The sequence below is a fragment of the Miscanthus floridulus genome, chromosome 1, assembly GCF_019320115.1.
Source record: "Miscanthus floridulus cultivar M001 chromosome 1, ASM1932011v1, whole genome shotgun sequence".
In the NCBI taxonomy this organism is placed as follows: Eukaryota; Viridiplantae; Streptophyta; class Magnoliopsida; order Poales; family Poaceae; genus Miscanthus; species Miscanthus floridulus.
In genome coordinates, this window is record NC_089580.1 from 186,612,927 (window position 1) to 186,622,248 (window position 9,322).

Below are 9,322 nucleotides of genomic sequence, written 5' to 3' on the forward strand. Positions count from 1 at the left end.
GGGATTGAGTTTTATCAACGTGGTGGAGATACTCTAAGAGAAGAAAGCAAAGGAGAGAAAAAGAAGGGCAGAACTAGATCATCATAACAACCCGATGTAAATGTTGTCTCGTACAGTGTTTCTTTCGTTGATGCTGTCTCATGCAGTATTTCTTTCATTGATGCGGTAAATACAGAGAAACCACAAGCATACCAGTAGTGTGTATGGCTCCTTAAAAAACTAGTTAGTTTGTTCGCGCAAATAGCTTTATAAAATTAGAAAAACTAGGAAGGTGGCTCGTGCAAATAGTGCTGCTAGCTAGTTTTTTTATGAGATAAATGCACTGTAGGTCCATCAACTTTTTGTGCTGTGTCATTTAGGTTCATTAACTCTGAAAGTGCAGGTTTGGGTACATGAACTTTTAAGTTGTGCCATTTAGGTCCAAATCTATCCGTTTAGAGATTAGATCCTACGTGGCAATGCATGATAGCACCATAGGTCATGTGAGCAGCACGTGAGGGCCCTTTGCCATTCATTTTTTTGCCGATAGCCCCCTATGCTTTCCATTCCCTCACTCTTCACCCCTTCCTCTCCTTTCCCTTCGAAGACATCGTCTTCAGACGATGTCGGGGCGCTGGGTCGATCGTCGTGAGAAGGTCCTTCTCGCAGAAGCGCGCGCTGTGGAGGCCCCCCGTGGCGCTGGTGCTCAGGGTCTTCTTGGCCACCGTCATCACGCAGCTCTTCACGGCGCTCTTCAGGTTCTCCTCCAGGTGGCATAGGTCCACGGCCTGGCACAACATGATCAGGAACGTCGACGACATGAGCTTCAGTACGTCGACGGCCTCGGCGGTCTTCCTGGACGAGATAAGGCCGAGGGAGTTGACATCCTGATTGTGCTGCTCCACGCTCTGGACGTGGTTGGTCACGGGGTTGGCTAGGAACTGGAGCTCAGAGCAGTAGGACGCCATGGCGATCTCGGCGCCCTTGAAGTCGTAGTCCAGGCTCGAGTTGCGCCCTCCGGACAGGTTGGACGGCAGGCCGTTGTTGTAGAAGTCGTTCACCAGCTCCGAGAACTGCGCGAACATGAGCTTGCCGATCGCCGCGATGGCAAGCCTAGTGTTGTCCATGGACACACCGATGGGCGTGCCCGGGAAGTTGCCGCCGTGGAGTGCCTTGCCATGGGAGACGTCGATGAGCGGGTTGTCGTTGACGGAGTTGATCTCGCGCTCGATGGACTTGGTGGCGGCACGGATGACCTCGATCTGAGGGCCCAGCCACTGCGGCGACGTGCGGAGCGCGTACCTGTCCTGCTTCGGCTTCATCAGCGGGTCCAGCTCGTCGAGCTTCTTGGCGAGCATCATGTAGGAGCTGCCATCCAGGATGTGCTCCATGATGGTCGCGGACTCGATCTGCCCCGGGTGGTGCTTCAGCTTGTGGGTCAGGTGGTCGGTGTACTCGGGCTTGCCGTTCATCACCTCGTAGAAGCGGCGAGGATGTTCGCCTCGAACAGCACCATCGACGCGAGCCCAGAGCCGACGGCCGTGCCGTTCACCATGGCGAGCCCTTCCTTGGGCTGCAGCTCGAAGAAGCCGTGCTGGAGCCGGCGATCTTGAACGCCTCCGCGACGTCCACCTTCCTGCCGTCGGGTGCCACTGCCATGGAGTTGGGCCCGCCGATGACGAGTCCCGCGATGTAGGAGAGCGGGACCAGGTCACCCGACGCGGTGATGGTGCCCTAGAGCGGCAGGCACGGCATCACATTGGCGTTGAGCAGCGCGGCGATCGTCTCTAGGATCTCGAAGCGGATCCCGGAGTAGCCCTGCAGCAGGGTGTTGATGCGGACGAGCATTGCGGCGCGCATGGCCGCCGCCGGCAGCACGTGGCCATCATCACCGGTCCCGAACGCTCCGACATTAAGGAATTTGTATATAGTAACAAAACACACAAAAAATGTGCGACACAGGTAAGCAAGCCGTCTTATTAATGATTACATTACAGCAAACAATTTACCTTTGGGAGGGAGTGTAAATAAAAACTAAAAAAAATCCTTGTCCGATTGCTTACCGGATGAGCTCCCTCTGGAGAGCGCCGCCCTCCTTGGTTCTCCAGTGGGAGGTGGCACCGAAGTCAGTGGTGACGCCATAGCTATCGGTGCCATTCATCATGCTATTCATGACCCAATCGCTGCTGGCCTTGACGCGGCCGCGCGTGGACTCGTCGAGCTCCACCCTGGCCTCGTCGGCGGCGGCCACGGCGGCAACCTGGGCGACGGTCAGGCTGGCGCCCTCGATCTTCACCAGCGGCCTCCTGTACTCCATCAGCTTCATGGCTTCCAGGTGGCTCCCGGTCAGGTCCTCGGCCGCCTTCACCCAATTAAGGGGGTCGGCCGTCCGCGGCGTGGCCATGAAGACACCATTGCCCCTGGCGGCGGCGACGTGTCCGTTCTCGCACTCCATATCGGGACGGCAACGAACTAGCACGGATGAGGTAGCAAGTTTTGACTGTGTCTGGAGGAGGCTTGGTAGCTGTGGTGGGCGTGTGGAGGACACGTGAGCGCCCCGGCGTTGTCTGAAGACGATGTCTTCGAAGGGGAGGGAAAGGAAGGGGTGAAGAGTGAGGGAATGGAAAGCATAGGGGGCTATCAGCAAAAAAAACAAATGGCAAAGGGCCCTCACGTGCTGCTCACATGACCTATGGTGCTGTCATGCATTGCCACGTAGGATCTAATCCCTAAACGGGCAGATTTGGACCTAAATGGCACAACTTAAAAGTTCATGTACCCAAACCTGTACTTTCAGAGTTAATGGACCTGAATGACACAGCACAAAAAGTTGATGGACCTACAGTGCATTTATCTCTTTTTTTATTGTAGTATTTAGATTTTTTATTTAAATATCTTTTGTAAATAATTTTGTTTATTTCTTTGTTTATAATTGTCTTCTCTCACGCATCTTTACTCTATCTATTGACATAAATTACAATCCTAACATAGAGCTATTGTCATCTGAAAGCATGTAGGCCCCTAATTCGGTTTTGATGATTAATGATGACATAATTATGTAATGCCCCAGGTGTTACAAGCTTGCTTAGCACCGAGATCGAGGCCCGAGAAAAATTAGCAAAACAAGTTCTCGAGTTTTAAAATTTTAAAACACACATGAAATGATAAACAAACTCTGTGCGACTCACTTTTATGGTTGAGAAATCAAATAAATATCTAAGTTACTTTACTCCGTGCGTAAATGTGCTAATGAAGATCCTAACAAGAAGAATAAAATAAGTAGTTTTAATTGTTTGGTACGAAAAACAATTTCTATAAACAAAAATAAAATATAACTTGTGTATAGTGCTTATGTAAAGATGATGAGCAAGTAGTGTAGATGAAAATGCAACTTTAATTTTTAAAAAATAAACGTGTTAACTAATGTTCTTGGGAGCTTCAAAAATCAAATTGAGAATTAAAATCAACATTTTCGTTAAGTCAGCAAAGATATGAACTTATGTTAAAGTACTATTTTTGACGGGTTATATTGAGTCAAGTAATTAAATAGTGCTTAAATATTTTGTTCATATGGTTTAGTATAAAGTATGGACTATTGCACGGAGTACTTGTTGGTTGAAGTTAATCAAGATTAGTCCTTTTAAAATTTATAGCAAAAGTGTTCATGGTTGTTAAGTTCAAACTGAAATCTTGTCTTTTCTAAGTTTGAAAGAGTAGTAGACAATGCCATTTTGGCGTTTAAATTCTAACTAAAATGTTTACACACTAGTTTCATATTCTTGTATTGTTGGTTGCATCTAAGTAAGCTTTTGGGCATGGGGTAGGTCGTACTTGCGTTGGGTGTCACGTTGCTCCCTTAAAAATTCTCCAAACTTTGTTGGAACGTGTTGTAACCATGTTGTTGACGCTCTGTTCGTGAATTGGCGTTCAGCGCGACGAGCTAATGTTAGCATCTTGAAAGCATCTAGGCCCCTAGTTGGGTTTTGGTGATTAATGACAATACGTGATTACTGTAACTAACATGTGTTTTGCATATGCAATTAAGTTAGATCACGGTAATGGCAATTGATTGGGTAATCATGGTTGTCATGCCCCTACGATGGAAATCATTTTAGTTTTCAAAGGATGGATGACAAGGTTAAGGATGGACTAGTTCTAAGTGTCGTTTAGAGTTGGAGAGACACTTAGAGTAGTTTAGAACTTTGTTTTTTCTTTGACCGTACTATTAAAGGGGGTATGGGCGGGTAGCTTGACCTAGTTGAGTCTAATGAGAAGGGTGGATGCACACTTTGCTACTCTTGCTTTCACTAATAAGGTCTCTCTTTTAGATTCTCAAATCTCAATCACCTCACTAGGACCTAGCTCTTCTTGGCACTCTCAAGGGTGTTTCTCAGCTGTTGGAATGAGCAAAAGTACCCCCTCACACGAATGGAGGAAGTATTTATACACCTGTGTTCAAAATGAACTGTTATGTGCCTCTACGGGGTGACCGGACGCTCCGTTCATATGGATCGGATGCTCCGGTCAATTCACCCTGAGACCCAGTGTTTAAGTTGTGACCGGACACTAAACAGCGTCCGGTCATGATTTTCCCTCTCTAGAACCTTACTGGAGTCGACCGGACGCTGGCACCCAGCGTCCGGTCACGCCAGACGATTTCACCTTGATCAAATGAACTGACTAGACTCTGTGCCAGCATCCGATCACACTGGAACCAGCGTCCAGTTAGCATTTGACCCTCTATTCACTTTCAACTCTCAATCATACGTGAATGAAGTTTGCTCCAATTAATTTAAGGGCTATTTAGGAGCTACCAAGTGCTAGATTTAGCAAGTGTGCACCGCACCTAACTCACTAGACTCATCTAGGTCAAGCTACCCGTCCATACCCCCCTTAATAGTATGGCCAAAGGAAAAATAATCAAGTGAGAGTTCGTGCTTATTACTCTTGGTGATCGCCATCACCTAGATGGCTTGGTGGTGATTGGGAGCTTGGTGATCATCCAGCGGAGCTTGTGGATGACCCAACTCAAATTGTGAGCGGTTGTGGGTGGTTCACCGCGACGGAGTGTCAAAGAATCAGCCCATAGGGAGCACTTGATCCTTGCGCGGATCAAGGGGGAGCTACACCCTTGCGCGGGTGCTCCAACGAGGACTAGTGGGGAGTGGCGACTCTCCGATACCTCGGCAAAACATCGCCATGTTCCACCTTCTCTCTTTACTTTGAGCAATTCAATTCTTGTCTTTACATTCATAGAATTGCCATGCTAGAGTATGACTGGAACTTAGGTTGCAAGACTTTTTGTGCGGTAGAATATTAGAAACGCTTTCTAGGCACAAGGGGTGAAGTTGGGCTAACCGTAGGGTTTAATTATTGCAAAAAAATTTAGAATTAGCCCAATTTACCCCCTCTTGAGCATCTTGATCCTTTCACATCCTTCTATCCTCCTCTTTGGTTGCTCTCTGGCCATGGCGATGGCTTTGCTAGGTCGCTGGTAATGTTGACTTTAGGATAGAGGAATTAGTTAGGCCTCAACTGTGATTGTTAGTAGCTTTCGCTTCGCTTTAAAATGCGTGCACGTCACCAATAGTGGTCGCTCAGTCTGAGTTCATGGTCACCGTGGGCACAATGCTATTAGCGCCGGGCTGACGTCATGACCGAGCTATGGTTGCTGGCTAGCTCGTGCACCAGGGCGATGCCGCGATGCGCTCTGGCCTTATGTTGTCTGACCCGACTGGCTATGGTCTAGTCACACTATCGTGGTTTGCGCGCGCTAACATCCAGCCACCGAGCTAAGCGTGTGGTTGAGATGGAGCTACGGTTGTCGCTGCCTTGCCATCGTGGCGCTCGCCTCGACCTTCATTTTACCTACCACGTCGAGTCTCTGAGCATGTGCCGCTGCCCGCCTGTGTCTAGGTCGACGACCCCGGTCACAGCGGCGATGCGATACCTCCCTGCCTCACTTGCCCTCGCTAGCCGATGTTGGGGAGCCCTACTCAGGTCTGGCCATGCCATTCTGAGCAATTCATGCCAAGCCTCGAGGTCTCATCGTACGTATGCACAGGTTCATACTGCTGCCACCATCGAGCGGAGCCACCCATCTTAACTTGCTCGGGTTCGCTCGTGTGCCCTCTCCATGAAAGCATAGTGTGCTGAGCCTTTGCTCCTCCTTTCCTCCTAGCGCCAGCGGCTTTGTCGTATAATTCCTCACTCTAGCGGGTAGCTTAGGAAGTAGGCTAGCCGTCTCTTCCCCCTCAAGCTCGGTCATTGCCCTACCGATCAGCAATTTGGCCTTTTGCTCGTCGCCGGTCATGGGCGCCGTTGAATCGGTAGGTTGGGTGGTAAGGCATGTAGGAGTGGTAGCAGTTTGATTGCTTGTAACCCTGAGCTCGCCTTGACTCCCTCCATCTGGTGCTCGCGCTATTTTGCCTAGGGTGCTCGTCGTCAGTGGGGTGACGCGCCGGTGTCCATCGTAGAGCTTCGCTGCCCCGCTCGGTCGCATGTGGCTAGCCCTGTTCGGACTGCCCCTGACTGAACCATCACCATGGGCAAGCTCGTTGTAAGCTCCTCATGCTCACTCACTCACTCGTTAGTCCTCTAGCGGCTCAAGCTCGTTGGAACTGGCATGCCGCCACTGCAGATAGCCGCTCATCGCTGTAGCTCGCACCAGTGTGTCTCTAAGCCCCTAACCGCCACTCATCCTCGCGTGTTTAGCCATAGATGGTAGTCGGCCTCTTACTTCTGCCGTAGCGAGTCTGGTTTATCCGGCGTAATCGCCTTAGACCATTGGCCGCCGCACCGACGCGTGCGGGGATCCCAAGGATCTCCCCGTGGTAAAGGTGAAAACATCCGAGGGTTTGGTTGCAAGGTTGCTGACGGTAGGAATAGTGCGTATAGTAGTCGTATTAATCTCTGAAAGCTCGGGGGCTTTTCTGCAAAGCCGTGCGTCGTGCGCGGGCCTTCCGGACTTGGGCCATGTTGGGCCATCACGACCCGCGCGAGGCCGCACCCGCGCTGGGCTATCGGGCCAGAATAGGTTGCTGCTGGCCCTTTTCTTTTTTCTAAGCATTTTCTAATTTAATTTCAAAGGCAAATTTGTAAATGCAATATAAATTTATGTAGTTGGCCAAAAATTATGAAACTAATTTTGTTAGGTTTCTAAAATCAAGATCTATCTACTAGTATATTTTGTTCATATAGTTTTATAATATTTTTAGGAGTTATCTAATTAATTTGAGATACTTAATATTATAAGATATAAACTTGTAGGATTTATTGTGATAAATAGATGATAGTGTTGGCTCTAAAATTTTTACAGTAAATTTCTAACATTATTAGGGACTCATTGTAATTTTTGTAGCACCATAAGAATTAGTTGCTATGGTAGCTAAATGAGCCCTAGTTCAAATATATATATTAAATCAATGAAATGTCAAAACACCTCAGGATGGTAGAACGGAAATATTTGTTGGGAAATAACGTCTTATTCAGTAACATAGGAAACAGTAGCCTAGTGCATTAGTCATTAAAGCTAGCTCGTTAGCGTGAGAGGCGTAATCGTATTCTTAGAGTTGCGGTTGTCGTTGGTTAATTACGTTTTCTGCTGTTGCGTCTACATATATCATAATAGGGACAACGATGGATCGTAGAGTCGACCGGAAAAGCCAGAAAAGATGGAGCCTTGGTGATCGTGTCGCCCCAACATGGAATGCTAATCCTTGGTTATATCTTGCCTAGGCAAGCCCCGGTGCATAACCCTCTATTATTCATGCACTTTATTTTATACTTGTGCATTAAGTTTTGAGGAGTTGAATGAAACCTACTTGCATATATATATTATTATCCTATGAGTCCTACTAGTCTGTTAGGATCGTGTAGATTGCTATGCTATAGGAATCCGATAGAAGTCGAGTGATTACCTGTCACTCGCGAGAGATAGGAAAGATATTATTATTGTTATTATATTACTATCACATGGAATATATATGAAGGATAATTGAAAGACCGGACGGAATGGTAATTTGGATCTGGACTTGGTTCAGTATTTGAGCGAGGCTCGGATTGCACTTGTTCCGCCTGTGTCGATTGAGGACTGTCCGTTGTTGTGGATGGTAGTCAGGTCACAGACTTATTATCCTGAGCACATACTTGCTTATGGAAACAGGAAAGCTCGTTACGCTCTTGTCATGGGTTCCGACTCTTTCTGGACCGACTGATTGGAGGCGGGGAAATGTGGAGGTCTAAGCACCATATTGAGACCGGATCTCAAGTATGGGGGCTTAGAGTCCAAGTTTAGATGAAGACCTAGACCCCGTGACAAGAGTGGAATGGGTTGGTCTTGTTTGTGCTTGGGGTACAAACAGGGCGTGTGTTTCGGGGTACACAACTGGGATACATTGATTCGTGAATCGCCGTTTCTATGAGACGGTACGACTTGGCTACGGTCTAGCACCGTAGTAAGAACTGGAATATGAAAGATGATAAAATAGTTCTGATTGCTCACCACCTGCTTGAAAGTAGCATAGGTGCTTACATAGAATGGATAGTTAATGGACTAATGATGACTGCTAGTAAAATTTAATATAAGAACGCACGTTTAGTAATGCTTCCGCAGATGCAATAACCCACAAGCCAAATAAGCCTTGCATATTCTTGGAGTCTTTTATTTTTCTCCTGTCGGGTAAGTCTTGCTGAGTACAATCGAGTACTCAAGGTTTTATTCTCCCTGTTACAGGTGGCCGATGGATGGTAGATGACTTTTGTGTATGGAAATCTCCTGGTGGGCTCAAGAGGATTTCTTTCACGCTACGATCGTAGTGTTTATTTATAACCCTCACTAAAAGTTTTAGAAGAAAAATTTTTATGATTCACCATTAATCTTTATTTCCGCTGTAATTCTGATCATATGTTGTTCTCCGCTGCAAGATAAAAATATAAACCTAAAATATATAAACTCTTTTACATGTAAAATTGTCTTAATTCCGCTATTGCATTCAACTTGTTTAAGTACTCTAACGTTGTAATAAAGTGATGTAAGAAATGATTAAGAATATTGTAAGCTTTATTCTCTCATTTAGGATCCTGATAGAAAAATATGGATTTTTGAGTTCTTCCTTGGGGTGTGCTTCATAGAACAACATGATTTAGTGCACTCTCTTGGGTATTTAGTGTCTAATGGAGGACAAGTACCTTTGAGAGGGCATTAGATTAGACGGTTCTGCCACAAATTATTGTGACTAACATATGTTTTACAGCGACATTATTAGGGATGACAGCGGGTCAAGTAAGGTGCGGGTAAAGCATTTATCTGCCCGCGAGTATACCCGCGGGTAAGACTTCGTAC

General features: G+C 47.0%; 1 pseudogene; it reads right to left on the reverse strand.

The window, feature by feature from the left end:
- Positions 1-557: 557 nt before the first annotated feature.
- On the reverse strand, positions 558-2,434 carry LOC136468436 (phenylalanine ammonia-lyase-like; annotated as a pseudogene).
- Positions 2,435-9,322: the final 6,888 nt, after the last annotated feature.